Raw genomic sequence first — 21420 nt, 5'->3', positions numbered from 1 at the left:
TAGTAACATGAGAAAACGAATTGAAGCAGCAGAGGTGTGGTTTTTGAGGAGGATGCAAAGAATATCATGGGGGATGAAACAAATATCTAACAAGGATGTCATGAACAGAGCAAACACAAAAAGAGAAATAATGTATGAGATCATGAAAAGGCAACGTAACTTCATTGGGCATGTGATTAGGAAAGAGGAGTTAGAATGCACGGTAATTATGGGAAAGATTGAAGGGAAGAAAGCAAGAGGAAGACAAAGACAAATGATGATGGAGACAGCAGCCAGAGAACTGGAAATGAATACCAATGAATTGATCCACTTGACCCGAAACAGGAGTGTGTGGGCCATGGCAGTCAAAACTCAATCTGGGCACGGCACCTGATGATGATGATGACTGCCAACTTGGAGATGACACCAAGATCATTTTATCTCCGAGTGGTGTATGTATAGATCTTGGCTTGAGAACTGCATTGTCAGTAGGGGGCACCTCAGAAAATACAGGTGATGGAGGAACACTGGCTGTGTCATTCGATCTTGTCTCAGAATCCTGTCCTGTTTCTACAACTGGATCAGGATTGGTCAGTTTGTGTTGGTTTACAGTAAACTCAGCAACATGCCTTCTCCAGATGTTGTGGTTACCAGTTTCTAGTGTGTACGACACAGGACCAATTTGTGACACCATCACTGCAGGTAGCCACTTTGTTCTAGTGATGTAGTTCCAGGCAAGTACTCCCCCTCCTGCTGTGAAACTTTTTGTACATTGCTTTGGATGGTCTCTCTGCTTGTATTTTCTCTTCATTTAGCACAATCTGTTTTGTGTTTGGGACTCAAAGCAGGTCGAGCCAGGTGCAAAGCGACCTTTTAATCAGTGCATTGGCTGGAGCCATTTTGGTGGTGGTGTGAGGTGTGTTGTGGTATGTCAGCAAGGAAGCGCTAAGGCTCTGCTTGAGGAATCCATTTCCCACTGAAGTCTCAAGTGCTTGTTTCACCGTTTGTACAAATTGTTCAGCAAGGCCATTAGTGGCTGAAAGATGTGGTACCGACTTGATATGCTGAATATTGTTTGCTTTCATTAATATCTTGAACTCTTCAGACAGGAGTTGTGTGTGCCATTGTCTCTTGCAACCTGATGAGAAAACCCTAAATTCCTAAAGATGGAACGTAGCTCCTCAATGCATTTTTCAGATGCAGTGATCCTCGTGCGACTTGCTGTGTGCGTCCACTACGGCCAAGAGCACATGGCCTTCTACAGATGCTGCAAACCTACGTGCATCCTCTGCCAAAGTTCTTCAGGCCATTCCCATGGATGCAAAGGAGCTAGCTGAAGAAATTTCTCACTCACTGACAACGTGGACATGCTTTGGCCTTCTCTTCAATGGTTACATCCAGAAGTAGCTGTGTGCAATTTCTTCCATGCGCACAACACCACAGTGTCCTGGGTATAGCTCGTCAAGTTCTTGCTTTCTTAATGGTAGTGGAATGACAACGTGGTAAACATCCTGCTTGGACTGTGAGCTCCTTCCAACAGCCTGGTAAGCTTTCAATTCTATGGTTGGCTCTCTTTTCCATTCCTGAGTTACCATGTCCACCACTTTAGATAGAACAGTGTCAGTACATGCGTGCTTCTGTACTTGCACCACAATTATCGGAGACATAAGTATTTCCTTCAAGTAAAAGATCTCTTCTGGAAATGGCTCTGGAGCTGTAACATCTAACAGAAATCTGGATAGTCCATCAGCATTTGAATGATGATCAGACCTCTTTGACTTTATATCGTACTGATGTGCGGATAGTAACAAAGCCCAACATTGCATTTAACTAGCATCCAGGAAAGGAAAGCCCACTTGTGGACCAAAAATTAATGTCAAAGGGCGATAATCTGTCAGTAGAGTAAATCACAATCTGTCAGTTGTGTAAATTGTCGACCAAAGAGAAATCGATGGAATTTCTCAACTCCAAAGACAATTGCAAGTGCTTCCTGCTCAATCTGGGCATAGTGGCTTTCTGCCTTGCATAATGTCCTTGATGCAAAGGTGATTGGATGCTCTTCACCCAGTGGCATTATGTGTGAGATAACTGCCCCCACACCATAGGGTCATGCATCACAGGCCAACTCTATGGGCAATGATGGGTTAAAGTGTGAATGCTTCAGATTGTGATAAAGCCATTTTGGCCTTTTTAAAAGCCTCTTCACAGTAATCGTATGTTGATTTAATTAAAAGTTCATGCAGTGGTTTCAACATCCTAGCTAGGTTAGGAACAAACTTTGCGTAGTAACTTAGAAAGATCTTAATTGACTTACATTCTGTGGTAATGGAACCTCCACTATTGCCTTCACCTTTGGTGGTGCCTTGTGAAGCCCAGAGATGTCGACCACGTGGACCAAATATTCAATCAAAAGTCGAAAGTGCTCACATTTGTCCTTCCGGACCCTTAGCCCATATTTCTTGAGGCTTTGTCGTGTAGCATCCAAGTTTTGTCAGTACTCGCGCTCATTTTTCCCAGAAATAAGTAAGTCATCCAAATAGTACTGCACTCCTGTCAACCTGCTCAGGGTCTGGTCCATTTCTCGCTGAAAACATGTGGGAGCAGAGGTGATGCCAATCAGAAGCCTTCAGTAGCAGACCATTCCTTTGTAAGGCACTATCGTCAACAGTTTCAGTGACTCTGGCTCCACCTACACCTGCAAGTATGCTTGACATAAGTCAATCGTGCTAAATGTCTGTCCTCCGGCCAATCCTGCAAAAAGGTCATCAGTGAGGGGAAGAGGGTATTGTTCAACCATAAGAATCGGGTTAATGGCTACTTTGAAGTCTCCACAAAGCCTTAAAGATCTATCCCTTTTTAGGACAGGAATCACTGGAGTTGCTCATTTACTTACACACACAGGTTCCAGTCTTTCCAGTTCAGCTTCTGGTTTGAGGGTATATGGAACAGGTCTTGCCTTCAGGTTTTTGGGTGTTGTGTTGGGCTTAACAGCCAGTTAAACAGTGACTCCTTTCATACTGTCCTGTTCTCCATTGAATACTTGGGCAGGTTTTCTCAATACCTCTTGTAAACCAGTGCTCCCACCAATCAAGGGCACTTCATGCAGATATATTTGAGCTGCTCCAACCGTGCGTGGCCCAAAAGTGCCCGGATAGCTACCTTTAACAACGTACAGTGGAAGTTTCTTTCTCAGTTCGTTAATCTCCACTGCTGCATGTACTAATACCCTCACTGGAACAACCTCACCAGTGTACGTCTTTAAAGTCAACTTTGCCCCGTCTGGGGTGAGATGCTGCAATTTCTCCTTGTAAGCTGTCTCCGAAACCAGCGATACTGCAGCACCTGTGTCCACCTCCATCCCCACTGTGGCCACATCTAACCGTAGGGTCACCCAATAGCCGACATTGTTCCTGGAACAGATAAAACATCAAAGTTTCTTCAGCCTCAGAGTGAGAGTTACACAGTCCATAGTCAGTATGCTCCAAAAGTCGTTCTTCTTTATTACAGTGTTTTTGATTGATAGTGCTTTTACAGGTGCTTTCAATATCTCCCTTTCTGCCACACCTTTGGCAATCTAAATCCTTATACAAGCATTCTTTTGCTGAATGCCTAGTTTTGCCACAATGGTAACAGTGATTAACAATAGGTGTCTTATTCTTAAAGTCAGTAGTTGGGAAGATGTGCTTAATAGCTGCCATCTCCACAGATGTACTTTTCTCAATTGCCTTCTGTAGTGTTAGCCTGTCTTCTGCAAGGAAACATTTCTGAATTGCCTCACTGCACAGACGACATACAAGTCTGTCATGTATCGTGCCATTCAGTGACTGCCCAAAAATCACAGTGCTCAGACAAGCGCTTCAGCATTGCCATGAACTGTGAAATAGACACGCCTTCCTCTTGATTCCATATATGAAATCTAAATGTCTCAGCAATAATCAAAGGTTTAGGTGAATAGTGGCCTGTAAAGGCTTTAACTATGTCCTCAAACACGAGGAAATCTGCAGATGCTGGAAATTCAAGCAACACACACAAAAAATGCTGGTGAACGCAGCAGGTCAGGAAGCATCTACAGGAAGAGGTACAGTCGACGTTTCGGGCTGAGACCCTTCGTCAGGACTGATGTCCTCATAAGGCTTATCACCAGGCTTAGCAGGTTGCACTAGACTGCATAATAAATTAAAACACCCATCACGGCCAGAAAAGTTGGAACACGAATACTGGAATTTGATTTGCTAGTGAAAAACATTCGAAGCTTCCAGTATATGAACTCCATTGCTCCGTCATTTCATCATACAACCCCACACTTCCAAACATTGTCACCGTTTTCAAACACAATGGCGTTCCAGAAAAGGGAACTAGTCTTATCTATCTCTCTCTCCCTCCGTTTTATTTAGTCATCCCATACTCATTCTCTCCCCTCAGATTCTTCACTTGCCATGCTCCTTGCAGTCGTTTTCTTTTCGCTCACCCACACTACACAACGGTACATCATCAGCATTGCACGCGGGCTTTTCTTGCCAAAGGGAACAAAACAATAAATACCGTTCAAGGACTTGTCACCTCGTCACCTGTTGTTATGTTTGTGCTGCTTGGAAGCCAAGTGGCCGAGATTAAGACGATGAAGAGAGGAACAAATGTGCAGCTGTTCATTTTGCTTGTGTCACCTACCTGAAGTGCCCTCTCACATTATGTTCAGTTCATGCCACTCAGGGAACCTTGACAGAACCCGCAAGGGTCGAAGTATACGTTAATACATAACATGCACCTACATGGCAGTGTAGAATTATTTAGCTATTTCTGCTATAAATGGTTGTAGTACAGTCTGCACAGTTAATTGAATTTACTCAGAAAATTTTTAACGATGTAATCATTATGAAGGTGGAGCTTAGGAGGGTTAATGGCACCTAACAGCGACTCCTTTGCTTTCATCTTCAGAAACAGCTCTATTTTCATCTTTAGTATCTCTATTTATCCCTTTCAGGGTTCCTTTGAAGACCCTGACCTGGAGTTACACGCTGACTACAGTTCATAGAAACATAACATAGAAACATAGAAAACCTACAGCACAATGCAGGCCCTTCAGCCCACAAAGCTGTGCCGAACATGTCCCTACCTTAGAAATTACTAGACTTCCCCATAGCCCTCTATTTTTCTAAGCTCCATGTACCTATCCAAAAGTTTCTTAAAAAACCCCATTGTATCTGCTTCCACCACCGTTGCCGGCTGCCCATTCCACACTCTGAGTAAAAAACTTACCCCTGACATCTCCTCTGTACCTACTCCCAAGCACCTTAAACCTGTGTCCTCTCGTGGCAACCATTTCAGCCCTGGGAAAAAGCCTCTGTCTATCCACACGATCAATGCCTCTCATCATCTTATACACTTTGTGGGAATGGGACCCACTCTCCGGGTTTCACAACTGGCCATTGTTTGGCACGCCAAGGGCTTGGCCTAAGAGCTCTGCTTGCCTTCAGAGGACCGAGTTTTCATGGCTCTGGAGACGGGGTGGTCAGAGGTTGGTGTCCGAGCAGAAGATCGGTGTGTCGTGGGAGTCGGAAGATCTAAGGCTGTGTGCCCAGAGACCCGAGATCCTCGGGCACAGAGCTCGGAAAAAGTGACGCAACGGACTTTTAACATTGTGAGCCAGCGAGTTGTTTGTTATGTCTCCCCTCTCGCTGTGAAATGGGGACATCTTTTTCTCCCTTATTAGGGATAGAGAGAGCCTGTGGTATGTTGAATACTGGGTGAACTAGTAGTCTTTGGAGTACTGCAAGTCTGTGTCTTTGCTGTTGCTTTGCTCACACTTGAGTGCTCAGTGGCGGGTGCTGATGTTTTTTTTTGCTGATGGAGGTGGTGGGGGGGGAAGATTGTTGCTTTGCTGCCGCTTACATGTGGGAGGGAGGGGAGCTGGGGGGGTTGCTTTGGGGTTCTTACGTTTAACTGTTGTTCATTCTTTGGGGCACTCCTTTGTTTTTGTGGATGGTTGCGAAGGAAAAGCATTTCAGGACGTATATTGTATACATTTCTCTGACATTAAAACCTTTGAAACCTTTGATTATGAGGTGTCATTAGCTGCTTTATTTCCCAATCATGTAACAGAGGACTCGGGTTTTTAATCATCAAATTCTCCATTCCTCTTTCCTTTATCGCCCTTCATTTTAACTTTAGTTTATTGTATAGTTTCACCTGTAACAGTGTTTATGAAAGCCTCATCTAAGCCCCGTGTAACATGAACACAATTGACAGTTACATTGCAGTCATATTCACCTTGGGATGAAGAGCCAAGATTCACAGATATATAATGTTAAATGTGACAGCCCTGTTTCTGATTCTGTCTGAATATTCAACTAAATAGCTTCATTTTAAAAATAGTCACAACAAGCCGGAGGAACTCAGCAGGTTGGGCAGCATCCGTGCCCACCTTCAACAGGACCCCACCACTAAGCACATTGTTCCCTCTCCACCCCTCTCCAGTTTCTGCAGGGATCATTCCCTCCACGACTCCCTGGTCCACACGTCACTCCCCACAGCTCTCCCACCTGGCACTTATCCCTGTAAGCGCAAGTGCTACACCTGTCCCTACACCTCCTCTCTTGCCACCATTCAGGGCCCCAGACTGTCCTTCCAGGTGAGGCAACACTTCACTTGTGAGTCTGTTGGGGTCATCTATTGCATCCGGTGCTCCCGGTGTGGCCTCCTCTACATCGGTGAAACCTGCCACAGATTGGGGGACCGCTTCGTCGAGCACTTCTGCTCCGTCCGCCACAACAGACAGGATCTCCTGTTTGTCACCCACTTCAACTCTGATTCACATTCCCATTCATATATGTCCATACATGGCCTCCTTTACTGTCATGATGAGGCCAAACTCAGGTTGGAGGAGCAACACCTCATATACCGTCTGGGTAGTCTACAGCCCCTTGGTATGAACATTGAATTCTCCAACTTCTGGCAATTCCCTCCCCCTCCTACCCTCTATCCCTATTTCACTCTGCCCCCTCCCCCAGCTGCCTATCACCTCCCTCATGGTTCCGCCTCCTTCTACTACCCATTGTGCTTTCCCCTATTCCTTCTTCACCTTTCCTGCCTATCCTCTCCCGCACCCCTTTATCTTTCCCCTTACTGGTTTTTCACCTGGAACCTTCCAGCCTTCTCCTTCCCACCCTCCCCCCACCTTCTTTATAGGGCCTCTGCCCCTTCCCTCTTCAGTCCCGACGAAAGGTTCCAGCCCGAAACATTGACTGATCTTTTCCACGGATGCTGCCCGACCTGCTGAATTCCTCCAGCATGTTGTGAGTGTTGCTTTGACCCCAGCATCTGCAGAATATTTTGCATTCATTTTAAAAATAGTTTTTATAGCTGTGTTTGTTACTTCCAGAAATGTCATCAGTGGGCTACATTTAGGCGCTAGGCTTTAAAATATTAGTTTGCATATATTTGAATATAAAGAATGTAAAAAGAATCTTAAGAAAGAAATTAGAAAAGCTAAAAGAAGATATGAGGCCGCTTTGGCAAGTAAGGTGAAAATAAATCCAAAGGGTTTCTACAGTTATATTAATGGCAAAGGGATAGTGAGGGATAAAATTGGACCCTTAGAGAATCAGAGTGGACGGCTATGTGCGGAGCCAAAAGAGATGGGGGAGATTTTGAACAATTTCTTTTCTTCGGTATTCACTAAGGAGAAGGATATTGAATTGTAAGGGAAACAAGAAGGGTAGTTATGGAAAGTATGATGATTAAAGAAGAGGAAGTACTGGCACTTTTAAGGAATATAAAAGTGGATAAGTCTCCAGGTCCAGACAGGATATTCCCCAGGATCTTGAGGGAAGTTAGTGTGGAAATAGCAGGGGCTCTTACAGAAATGTTTCAAATGTCATTAGAAACGGGGATGGTGCTGGAGGATTGGCGTATTGCTCATGTTGTTCCATCGTTTAAAAGGGTTCTAAGAGTAAACTTAGCAATTATCAGCCTGTGACCTTGACATCAGTGGTGGGTAAATTGATGGAAAGTATTCTTAGAGATGGTATATATAATTATCTGGATAGACAGGGTCTGATTAGGAACAGTCAACATGGATTTGTGCATGGAAGGTCATGTTTGACAAATCTTATTGAATTTTCTGAAGAGGTTACTAGGAAAGTTGACAAGGGTAAAGCGGTGGATGTTGTCTATATGGACTTCAGTAAAGCCTTTGACAAGGTTCCACACGGAAGGTTAGTTAGGAAGGTTCAATCGTTAGGTATTAATATCGAAGAAGTAAAATGGATTCAGCAGTGGCTGGGATGGGAGACGGCAGAGAGTAGAGGTGAATAACTGTTTGTCAGATTGGAGGACGCTGTCTAGTGGTGTGCCTCAGGGATCTCTATTGGGTCCAATGTTGTTTGTCATATATATTAATGATCTGGATGATGGGGTGGTAAATTGGATTAGTAAGTATGCAGATGATACTAAGATAAGTGGAGTTGTGGATAATGAAGTAGGTTTTCAAAGCTTGCAGAGAGATTTAGACCACTTAGAAGAGTGGGCTGAAAGATGGCAGATGGAGTTTAACGCTGATAAATATGAGGTGCTACATTTTGGTAAAATTAACCAAAATAGGACATACATGGTAAATGGTAGGGCATTGAAGAATGCAGTAGAACAGGGGTATCTAGGAATAATGGTGCATAGTTCCCTGAAGGTGGACTCTCATGTGGATAGGGTGGTGAAGAAAGCTTTTGGTATGCTGGCCTTTATAAATCAGAGCATTGAATATAGGAGTTGGGATGTAATGTTGAAATTGTACGAGGCATTGGTAAGGCCAAATCTGGAGTATTGTGTACAGTTGTGGTCACCAAATTGTAGGAAAGATGTCAACAAAATTGAGAGAGTACAGAGGCGATTTACTAGAATGTTGCCTGGGTTTCATCTCCTAAGTTACAGAGAAAGATTGGACAAGTTGGATCTTTATTCTTTGGAGCGTAGAAGATTGAGGGGGTATTTGATAGAGGTATTTAAAATTATGATAGAGTTGACATGGATAGGCTTTTTCCATTAAGAGTGGGAGAGATTCAAACAAGAGGACATGAGTTGAGAGTTAAGGGGCAAAAGTTTAGGGGTGACATAAGGGGGAACTTCTTTACTCAGAGAGTGGTAGCTGTGTTGAACGAGCTTCCAGCAGAAGTGGTTGAGGCAGGTTTGATGCTGTCATTTAAAGTTAAATTGGATAGATATATAGACAGGAAGGGAATGGAGGGTTATGGGCTGAGTGCAGGTCGGTGGGACTAGGTGGGAGTAAGAGTTCGGCACAGACTAGAAGGGCCAAGATGGCCTGTTTCTGTGCTGTAATTGTTATATGGTTATTTCTGAAAGAAAATATGCAGGTTTTTTGGAAATTCTGCATCAACACTAGACATAAACATAGCTAATCATTATGACTGAGAATACTGAAGAATCCTTATCTCAATACAGGGGCTCCTGCCAAATATTTATATTGTCGAGGGTTTGAACTTGCCTTAATACGCCTGGGACTGTACTCGCTGGAATTCAGAAGGATGAGAGGAGATCTGATAGAAACATATAAAATCATGAAAGGGATAAATAAGATAGAGGCAGATAGGTTTCCACTGGTAGGAGAGACTAGAATTCGAAGAGGGCCTCAAGATTCAGGGGAGTAGATTTTGGATGAAGATGAGGAAGAACTGCTTTTCCCAAAGAGTAGTGAATTTGTAGAATTCTCTGCCCAATGAAGCAGTGGAGGCTACCTCAGTAAATATATTTAAGACAAGTTTGGATAGATCTTTGCATAGTAGGGGAATTAAGGGTTATGGAGAAAGGCAGATACGTGGAGATGAGTCCATGGTCAGATCAGCCATGATCTTATTGATTAGCAGAGCAGGGTCAACGGGCCAGATGGCCGACTCCTGCTCCTATTTCTTATGTTCTATGTATATGACATTATTTTAATCTAATTTCAAGGAACGGGATGACAAGGTTTAAGGTTGGGGGAGATAATTTGCAGAGGTAGCAGTTTCGGTTCACAGCACCCTAAAAGATTGGGAGCTGAGCCAATACCTTCTGAAATGGACAAGAGAAGAATAGGTGCTGAGTTAGGCTTTCAAAGACTGCACAGAGATTTCATGAATACAAGATGCAATAAATGCTGGAAGAAGGAGATGCATGGAGCTTAATCCCTGGTCAGTAGTCCAATTGACTTCTATGTCTGAGAAGTGGATTATAGTGAGTTCTCATCCATTTCCCAAACACCGTACTACGGAAATCAATGAAGCCTAATTATAGAAGCGGAGTACAATACATTTCTGACACTGCACAATATAGCTACTGACGGGAGTTGCAGAGAAATGTGTAGGCAAGAATATCATAGCATATAAGGTAGTGAATCTGTCCTTTGTGTCTGTTCAGGCTCTTTAGAAGGTAGTTTTAATTTTCCCACCCTTCTGTACTTTCTCCACAGTCACTCTAAACATTTTATTTCAGAGATAAATCCAATTTCCTTTTCAAAGCTGTAGCCATTAATATTCCCTTTCAGCCTTGTGCGCATACAGAGTCATCAGCCTTACCATTCAATTGTATCTCAAAATTCAAAGTACATTTATTATTGAAGTATGTATACATTACACAACCTTGAGAGTCAACTCCTAACAAGCAGCCACGAAACAAAGAAACACAAAAGTACTCATTAAAAAAAAGACCATTGAACATCCAGTGTGCAGAGAGAGAAAAAAAAATCATAAAGAATAATAACCACAAGAATATAGTGTTCTTAACTGAAGTCCACAAAGAGAGTCACCTAGTTCAGCATAGTTCAGTGCAGAACCGAGCTGTGGATTAGCAATCTGAAAAAGCCCATCCCTCACTTTGGGCCCCGACACCCCAGTCTTTTCAATTTAGCCCGGCACCTAAATCAATGTCCGGACATCAGGTATAAATACCACCAGGCTAGATGTGCCCAGGCATGATGAAGATGGCAGAGTCTGTAATCAAAATGTCGGTTAAAATCGATACCTGTACCCAGCTGGAAGCCCGAGAAGAGTTTACTTGTACATAAATATTTCTCATAACTGCACGCTCTTGACCTCATGAGCTTTCAGTGTAGCAGCTTCTACTGTTTCATTAGGCCATTTCGCTTTAAAAGACAAACAAGAGAAAATCTGCAGATGCTGGAAATCCGAGCAACACACACAAAATGCTGGAGGAACTCAGCAGCCAGGCAGCATCTATGGAAAAGAGTACAGTCAACGTTTCGGGTCAAAATGTCGACTGCTTTAAATTAACTAGTAGTTCCTTTGCCCCTTTGGAATTCAACATAGTGAACCAATAATTTTTTCAATAAAAACAGTAAAAATAAGACAGTTCTAAAATCTGCAGACAAATCATCGTAAACTCCACGTTGTCAACACTGTCTGCATCAGAAACCAGAAAAGGAAATGTGGTTGTGTATTATCATGATATATATTTAACATGACAACGAGGCAGAGCGTGACAACCTTTTGTGCACAGTTTAAATTCCTTTGTGCTCCAGTAGCATAAGGTGTGTGCATGTACACAAGCACGTATCTGAAGGGGAACACTGCTTTCTTGCAACATAAGAAATAGGAGCAGGAGTAGGCTATTTGGCCTGTGGAGCCTGCTCCACCGTTCAATAAGACCATGGCTGATCTGACCATGGACTCACCTCCACCAATCTGCCTTTACCCCATAACCCTTAATTCCCCTACTATGCAAAAATCTCTCCAACCTGGTTTTGAATATATCTACGAGGTAGCCTCCACTGCTTCATTGGGCAGAGAATTCCACAGATTCACCACTCTTTGGGAAAAGCATTTCGGTCCAAAACCTACTCCCCCGAATCGTGAGGCTATGTTCCCTAGTTCTAGTCTCACCTACCAGTGGAAATAACTTTCCTGCCTCTACCTTATCTATCCCTTTCATAATTTTATATGTTTCTATAAAACCTCCTCTCATCCTTCTGAATTCCAGTGAGTACAGTCCCAGACGACTCAATCTCTCCTCATAGTCTAACCCCCTCATCTCTGCAGTCAACCTGATGAACCTCCTCTGTACCACCTCAAAAGCCAGTATATCCTTTCTCAAGTAAGGAGACCAGAACTGCACACAGTACTCCAGGAGCTGCCTCACCAGTACCCTGTACAGTTGCAGAATAACCTCCCTGCTCTTAAATTCAATCCCTCTAGCAATGAAGGCCAACATTCAATTTGCCTTCTTGACAGCCTGCTGCACCTGGAATCCAACCTTTTGTGATTCATGCACAAGCACTCCCAAGTTCCTCTACACAGCAGCGTGCTGCATTTTTTGTCATTTAAATAATAATCTGATGTTCCATTTTTCCTTCCAGAGTGAATGACCTCACATTTACCAACATTGTACTCTATCTGACGGACTGCTGCCCACTCACTTAACCTATCAATATCTCTCTGCAGACTCTCCGTATCTTCTGCACAATTTGCTTTTCCACTCAATTTGGTATCATCAGCAAACTTAGATACACTACACTAGGTTCCCTCTTCATTAATGTATATCGTGAACAGTTGTGGGCCTAGCACCGACCCCTATGGCACACCGCTCACTGCTGATTGCCAACCACAGAAACGCCCATGTATCCCAAGTCTCTGCTTTCTATTGGTTAATCAATCCTCTATCCATACTAACACATCACCCCCAACTCTATGCATCCTTATCTTATGGATAAGTCTTTTATGCGGTACCTTATCAAACGCCTTCTGGAAATCCAAGTAAACCATGTCCATCTGTTCCCCTCTATTCACTGCGCTCATTATGTCCTCAAAGAACTCCAGTAAGTTTGTCAACCAGGACCTGCCTTTGCTGAATCCATGTTGCATCTGCCTGATGGATCCATTTCTCTCCAGATGCTTCACGCTTTCTTCTTTAGTGAAAGCTTCAGGCATTTTCCCAACTCCAAAAGTTAAACTAACTGGCCTATAGTTACCTGCCTTTTGCCTACATCCTTTTTTAAACAGCGGTGTGATATTTGCCTTCTTCCAGTCCACTGGGACATGCCCAGAGTCCAGAGAATTTTGGTAAATTATCACCAAAGCCTCAATTATAACCTCTGCCATTTCTTTCAGTACCCTGGGATGCATTCCAACAGGACCAGGGAACTATCTTTAGGCCCACAAGTCTTCTCAGCGCTACCTCTTTATTGATAGCTATTGTATCGAGGTCCTCACCTCCCATCGTATCCATAACATCTCTCTTCGGCATGTTAGACATGTCCTCCACAGTGAAAACAAACACAAAATAGTCATTCAAAGCCTCGGCCATTTCCTCATTACCTAATATCAATACCCCCTTCTCGTCCTACAAGGTACCTAGTTTACTTCGGCCACCCTTTTCCGCTTTATATAATTATATAAACTTTTACTATCCGTTTTTTTATTTTGTGCTAGTTTATTTTCATAATCTATCTTCCCTTTCTTTATTGCTCGCTTAGTGGTTCTTTGTTGCTTTTTAAAGTTTTCCCAGTCTTCTATAGAAGTTTCTCAAAGTTTTAAATGTCATGCTGAATCTTGGCAAACTTCTAAGGAAGTAAAGGTGCTTTCTTTGTAATTGCACTAGTGCTGGGCCCAGAACTGATCCTCAGAAATGAGAAATCTGAGGAATTTAAATCTGCTGACCCTCTCTGATTCTAGCACTTTCTGTTTTTGTCTCATTAAAGGAAATTCAATGGCAATCTCAATCTTGCTCCATTTTTAAGAGGAGGAGGGTTCAGTTTCACACCTGAGATTAATTTAGCTGAATTTTTCATCCCAGTGGTTGGAAGAATTAATTTAAACCAGAATGATATATTGAAATGGTCCATGCTGGGTTAAACTAAACAATTGAGTTAACTTCTGGCTATGCTTTGAAAGTTTTGTACAGAGCCCACCACACTGATAACATCAATCCCGCTGTTGCAATATAATCTTATTTTCCTTTGAATAAGCAAAAAAATGTCATTACTGCACCAGGCTCACATTGAAAAGTCTTTTTAAGTCCACCTATGTTAGATAACTTGGTTTAGCACAATAGAACAACATAAGCTTGTCTTCTGCAAACATTGTACATTTTTTCACGTGATACATCAGCTGACTGCAAAATCTATTTGATAAAGGGAGACTACCTTCTTAACTTCTTCAAGTATATAGCTTTTTAATTGCCTATTTTTTAGCCTTGTAGGGTTTTTAATGTTTGACTTTAAATAATCATCCCATATAACTTTCAGTTAACTTTATGATGAACTCCCTGAGAGGCCGGATTCCCAGCACAATCAATCTCCCTGACATCAGATGAGGAGTGAAATTTCCACTAACCAGGCAAAAACTGACAGAGTGAAGAAGAGGGTGTGAATTCGTATAACATATTTTAATATGTTTCTAGGTGCCTTGCAGGCATTTGAAGTGTAGTCTCTGTTGGAACTTACCACCAAAATACAAGCAGCAGACTTCCACAAAGAGCAATGGGACAATTCTCAGGTTACCTGGATAAATAACGAATACTGTACTGGATTTAAGGATAAATACTGGCCAGGACACCTTATGACTCCCTGGCTCTTGCACAGAAAAATGACCTAGGATCTTAGTCTACATCCACCTTGGAGGGCAGATGTGCCTTGGTTTAACATCTCTCCCAAACATTAGCAGCTCTGACAGTGTAGTCACAACTCCATTGAAAGAACAGTCTGGATCTCCCTGCTCAGCTCTCTGAGGTTGAAATTAAAAGTCAGAGAAAACCTTTCATTACAGGTTTCTAGAGTAGAGCCTTCTATATAAAAAGAAACAGACTGGGTTTTAAGTAGTGTGTGGAATGCAAGAATCAGGCTTTGAAAGGAGAGAATCTAATCACATCCCCTTGACATTCTATGAGACGCTGATAAACTTCCCATCCAACACTACCATGAAACTAAAACAGCTTCCAATTTTCTTCCTTTTTTTTAACTTAACTAAGGCCAGGTCAAATATAAATGCACCAAATAGATGAGCAAAACCCAGTCCCTCTTGCATGTGGGTTTTACCAGTTTGTACCCATGTAGGCTCTATTCCTACATGTACAAACAGCATCATCACTGGTCTTTGGTCTTCGGCTTTGTGATGTTGCCATCCAGATAATGTGGTTAAATCTAACGGATTAGCTCTCTCCCACCACCTCAGTTCAGGTGCAGTTAGCGATGGGTAATGAAAGTGGCCTGCCCAGCAATGTTCACAGCCCGTAAACCAATATACAAAAATGAGAAAGAAGCACATGCGACTCAGGGAGCAAACTGAAAGGTTACACAGAGTTGGTGGTCAAAGTAACGGGCGATTTGTTAAAAACTGGTGCACATAGGAGACCAGCCAAAGCTGATCCACCTGAACATGAATTTGGTAGAAGTTTTACAGTCTCAATTGATGAGATTACCAGTAAAACAGATAACAGAATGCTGGCTACAAGAAGACGTAGTTAAGTGATAGATTCAGTCCTGATTACAGAATAGAATAATTATCCACAGGTCTAACAGTAAATCCACTTTTCTAATGGGTGCACGCTATAACATTGGGGTGACACAGTAGCATAGTGGTTAGCACAACACTTCCCAGTACAGGCGACCTGGGCTCAATTCCCCCCCGCTGACGGTAAGGAATTTGTACGTTCTCCACGTAACTGTGTGGGTTTCCTCCGAGTGCTCCGATTTCTTCCCGCAGTCCAAAGATGTACTGGTGGGTAGGTTAATTGGTCATTGTAACTTGTCCTGTGATTAAGCTACGAGTAAATCGGAGGATTGCTGGACAGCCTGCTCGAAGCGCCGGTCGCACTAAGTCCGTGCTGTATGTCAATGAATAAATAAACAATGACATTCCTGAAGTTTGGGTGTCGTTGCTGCTGCATTCCACATCTCTACTTTTGTCCACAGTTCTGTTACCACCTTGCACAATCCACGTCCCTATTTGGCCCCCACTATTCTTTCTCCTACAGTGGACGGGGAAAAGAGCATGAATGTTGAGCAAAGGAGTGAAACAACTGATGCTCCTCCCTGTTTTATACTACACTGGAATAGGGACATGAGTGCCCAGAGATGAGTATTGAATCCTAATCGGAAAAGGGAAATTAGAAATGTTCTTATTTACGTTGTAGAAATAGGTTTACACCCCTACTGCCATCCTACCCCACCACTGAGATCAGGCGATGAATTTGGACATATCACCAATTGTACTGCATCAGTTATTTTAATAAACTACATCTAATGATGTAAATGTCTAAGCTTTTTATCCCCTTGCTTGGTGACTGGTAGCTGGCCTGAATACCACTGCTCTTTGTTTCAGTAATTAAACAGATCTATTGGAAGATTAAGTCTTAAAAGCTGCTTGTCTTTCATTGGAAAAATTGCACAGACTTTACAGTAAAACGTCTTTCATTCCAGAGTCAATAATTCCACCTGCTGAGTCAGGGAAATAAAGTTTTACAGTCCTGGAAAATTGTTGCACAGCTGTAATATTTTATAATACCCAAAGCACTTCCAATCGTGACTGGATCCATTCTCACCTGTTCAGCACAGTCCCATTGATTGCCTATTCAGAGAGACATAAGAAACTGTAGACGCTGGAATCCAAAGCAAAAATAAGCCAAGCTGCCAGAGGAACTCAGTGGGTCAGGAAGCATCTGTGGAAGAAGATGGATGTTAATGTTATGAGTCAGGATCCTTCACAGATGGTTTTGAAGGCATGGACTAGATGGGCCGAAGGGCCAGTTTTGGTGATGTATTTTTCTATGACTCTGATTTGGTTTTACCCAGGCATCTCCTTCTCTCTGCGGGTTGTATCATTTACATTACTTGTTGTAACTTATTGATTTGTCTCGTTCCCCTGATTAATAGACACTCATCGTATGCCTCTCCTCTTGTCAATGTTACACCATATACTCCCCTCCATGTATTCCTTTAGTATACAATTAGGGCCACTTAACTCCTCTCATAAACACTATGTTCAGTTTAGTCAACTCTCATGTGCTTTGTTAGCTCCATCTGAGCACTTGCAGTCTTAATGTTCTGTACAATTTATATAACCAGCCTTGAAACTCACGATTTCCAACAACTACAGGGTGCCTAAAGAAAATTTCTTCACATCTTGCTTCCTGAAAGGATTCCATTTCATTCTCTGAATGTCTTAGTCACAAGTGTTCTAACAGTATCATCTTCCACAACAAAATTCCTTCCCTCTGTACTGAGGATTGCCCCCCACTGTAGCAGATAAGATCTTGGACACAATTCTTCTATTTTCCCTTAGGTCTGCCCTCCCCGCCTTCCCCTTCCTCACAGAACCACAATATGGTTTCTCTTGTCCTCATTTTCTACCTCAGCAGCCACCACATCCACCCAATCTGCATACCCACACCTGCAGACATCTACTGCATGATCCGACCACTAGATACATCCTCCTTCCTCCTACTATCAGCTTTCCAAAGGGACATTCCCTCTGGAACATCCTGGTTCATTTCTCATTCACCATTCAACCACTCAATTCCCCCTTCCCATCCCCCTTCCCATTCCACAGTCAACTCAAGAACAATGGACGTAACATCTATTCCCTCCAACCTTCCAATGCTCCAAACCTCCCTTCCAAATGAAATAGTGATTTATTAATACTTTTCAAGTTATAAGACTGTACCAGCAACTCTGTACATAGGAATATAAGTGGCTTTTGAAATTTCCAGATAATAACAATAATATTGGGTTTCGCTCTGTTTGTAGAACTCCCCTGTGTAATGTACCATCCAGTTTTTGTGGGTAGATCTCCCCTTCGTGTTAGCTTCACAACAGCCTCTAATGTCCTCTTCCCTCATCTGTTGGACATGTCAATTGATTCACTTTTATGAAGTTCAGGGACTGAGGTTCTGCAAGATTGAAGCCCTGTGACAACTCTGGTGGCTGTTTATTGGTTTAAAATTCTGCCATCCACAATACTTAACCGTACTTTGCCAGGGTTCTCAGTAGCTGTACTTTCAGACCTGGTCTATGCACAGTGGGAATGGTCATCCTTTGTTGCTTCCCTCCTCCCTTTCCTCAGAGCCTTCATTTTCCTCATTTCACCTCATCAGAAGTTAAAGTGGAAGCAAGTCCATCTCAGGCCAAAAGGACTGCCTGAGAGGACAAAGATCAACACAGCAAGAATCCAGGGGTACTTTCTGCATGTGTTGATTACTAAAGAGTGCTGGTGTAAGACACTGTAACAGATAACTATGCAACAGACCAATATTAACAGTGTCACATTTAATTATTTGTTTTTATATAGAGATAGTGTGGGCACGTGGCCAAGTAGTTAAGGCACTGGACTAGCGATCTGAAGGTCCTGAGTTCGATCCCCAGCCAGTGTGTTGTGTCCTTGAACAAGGCACTTAACCACACAGTGCTCTGCAGCGACACTGGTGCCAAGCTGTATCGGCCCTTGCCCTTCCCTTGGTCAACATCGGTGTCGTGGAGAGGCGAGACTTGCTGGTCTTCCATACAACCTTGCCCAGGCCTGCGCCCTGGAGAGTGAAGACTTTCCAGGTGCAGATTCATGGTCTCGCAAGACTAACAGATGCCTTATATTATATTTATATAGAGATACAGCACGGTAACCAGTCCTTCTGGCCCAATGAGTTCAGGCCACCCAATCACCCATGTGACCAACTAACCTAGTAACCAGCACATCTTTGGAATGTGGGAGGAAATCCACACGGTAAAGGGAAAACACACAGATTTCTCACAGACAGCAGTGGAATTGAACCCTGCTCATGGGTGCAGTGATAGCGTTATGAAAACCACTGCATTACCGTGCCGCTGGTTTGCCAGAAGATGCCTCACGGAAGCATTAACTACACAAGGAGATATTAATGCGGTGGAAAAATGCGTTTTAACGAAAGAAAATAGAGGTGGAGCAGCAGAGAAGTTTCTGAAAGGAATTCCAGAGCTTTGGTGCTTGGCATCGGAATGGGATTAGCGGTAACATTTTAGATACACAGGAGGCAGAACCGGAGGAATCCTGATTTCTCCGACAGTTTTAGGGCCGGATGATATTTCTGGGATCGAGAAGGATAAAGCGCTGGAAAGAAAACAGGAACCTGGAAGTCGAACTATTACATGACTGGGTGCTGGTGTTTGTGTCAGCAATTACAGGAGCAACCAGTGAGTGAGATTTGTTGAATGTTAGGAGGAGAGCAGCTTTTGGGTGAGTTTGCTTACAGAGAGTGGAAGGAGGAAATCTTTGTCATATCAAATCTATCGGGAGGAAAGGCAACGAGTGTTGACATGAAATGATGAGCTGATCCAGAGTTCGCCTGTGCTACAGTGTGGAGATTGTAATGGGAGGAAGATGGAGTCAGAATCCCAACACTCGGGAAAGTGTGTACAGGCATTGAGGATTTGAAGAACTGTCAGTAATTGAGAAGGATCCATTCAACCTGTTACCACGTCAATATTTACAGCCAAACAGTCCTCAACACTGGAGCAAGAGGTTAGAAATTCAAAGACTGGAGTGGGCTTCCAGTGGCACAAGGCAGAAATAGGCCACAAGGGTCTACATGCCCGGCTTTGTTTCTGGATGAAAGCAAAGGCCCCAGACTTGGTGAGCACTGCCCCTGGTCTAGAGGGGTACAAATCCATTATGTTCCCTGCTGTTGATCTCACATGAAAACAGTGCAGATGAAGGTTAGGTAAGCAGCAGAAATGAAACATTTCACTGATGATTCTGTAAGGATGTTTCTAATTGTGATTTCTAATGGTCAGCTATTATAGCCTTGAAAGCTGACTACTTGTGAATGAAGTGCAGAGACTGGTGAATGAGGAGATGGGATTGGTGGCTGAGGGATAGGGATTGGTGGATGAGGGACAGAGATTGGTGGACAAAGGGGAGGGATTGGTGGATGAAGGGGAGGGATTGACAGATGAAGGACAGGGATTGGTGAATGAAGGGCAGGGATTGGCAGATGAGGGACGGGGATTGGTGAACAAAGGGGAGGGATTGGTGAATGAAGGGCAGGGATTGGTGAATGAAGGGCAGGGTTTGGTGGATGTGGGACAGGGATTGGTGGATGGAGGTGAGGAATTGGTGAATGAGGGGCAGGAATTGGTGGATGAAGGACAGGGATTGACGAATGAAGGACAGGGATTAGTGGATGAGGGATAAAGACTGGTGAATGAGGGGCAGGGATTGCGAATAAGAACAGGGATTGGAGGATGAGGGATAGGGATTGGTGGATGAGGGACAAGGACTGGTGGATGACAGATATAAACTGATGGATGAAACTATAGGGATTGGTGGGCTTCCATAAGATTTCCATCAGGGATGGGACCTCAGAGACCTCTTCCCTTCCTGATTATGCACAGGGGCTCCTCTCCCCAGTACAACTGGGAAGGTTTTGCATGCAAACTGGAAGAACAACTGGCCAACAGCTGACTCCTGAATGAACAGGCTGATGCTGGGACTGAGGTCAAAGGCGAGACAATTCTGCGGCTACCTATCCCCTGAGAGCATGATATGAGGCCCTGCTTGGGCCTGAAATTAGGTTGGCTTTAATTTGATAATTCTCTCGTTAAGAAAGTAAAGAAAGTCTTTCTCCCAATAGATGTTTGATGACATTAGGCTGGTGCAGGGATGGAAGTAAAAGGCTGCCTCTACAGGGAGGGACCGATTACTGTTAATGCACAAGTCAGTTCATTACAGTGGAAGGGGCACTGCTGTCATTGCAATCGATGGCAATGCAATCACTGCACGGGGTTGGTGCTCTTCCATTGAACGCCCAGGGCTGTGTTTAGTGAAAATTCAATATACATCAGGCAGACAGGAGCAGAAAATCATTTGGAACTGCTCTCTGCAGCTGCAGATACAGATGTATTAATCACGCCACTTGCTGCTTTCCAACTATGCCACATCTATCAAATTCAGAGCCATCATTTTTCTTTTCACAGATAAACTGTGCTGAAGAAGGAAAAAAAGAAGTCTGTTAACCCTTTTGTCAACTCTGACCAAGCTGCAGGGTCGAATGAGAGAGGCCTCTTGCATTGAATGCTGGGCAATGCAGTTGTCAGTGCATTCTGCACATGCCCCAGGGAAGGATAGCAAGTTATTCATACCAAGGTTGGCCCTTGTTCTTAGGAGATGTTTGCATTTGACTTTGCTGGTAATCTATGAAAGTAAGCATGGGCTGGCAACTTGAGATTATTATGAATCATCATAGAGTGGGATGGCTGTTCCTTATCTCTAGCCCTACATTTACACCTACCCCTGCTTTGCATGTACACCTATGATCCTGAAGGTTCTCAGGGTCAGCCAACTGTAGAAGTCCTTAGGCCATTTTGCTCACAATTCAATGCTATTTTCTCTAAGTGTCTTCACTTCATGTTCTAATGTCGAGCACAGGGAGGAAAGACCTGCTGCACCATTGTTTTATTCTTCTGCGGCTTTTCCTACC

General features: G+C 43.4%; 1 long non-coding RNA gene across 2 annotated transcripts in view; it reads right to left on the bottom strand.

Annotated features, from left to right (window-relative positions):
* The window catches only part of LOC134348960 (uncharacterized), a 163477-nt gene that overhangs the window by 85224 nt on the left and 56833 nt on the right, over positions 1–21420 (bottom strand). The window contains exon 3 of one of the 2 annotated variants that reach the window (XR_010018538.1): positions 16516–16632. The exons of the other annotated variant lie outside the window; for it this stretch is intronic. This is a non-coding gene — a long non-coding RNA (uncharacterized LOC134348960). The remainder of the gene's footprint in view (positions 1–16515; positions 16633–21420) is intronic. 2 annotated transcript variants of the gene reach the window in all.

The sequence above is a fragment of the Mobula hypostoma genome, chromosome 7 (assembly GCF_963921235.1).
Source record: "Mobula hypostoma chromosome 7, sMobHyp1.1, whole genome shotgun sequence".
NCBI classification, from domain to species: Eukaryota; Metazoa; Chordata; class Chondrichthyes; order Myliobatiformes; family Myliobatidae; genus Mobula; species Mobula hypostoma.
The sequence above is the reverse complement of the archived record's forward strand: the minus strand, read 5'-3'. Positions and strand labels throughout refer to the sequence as shown.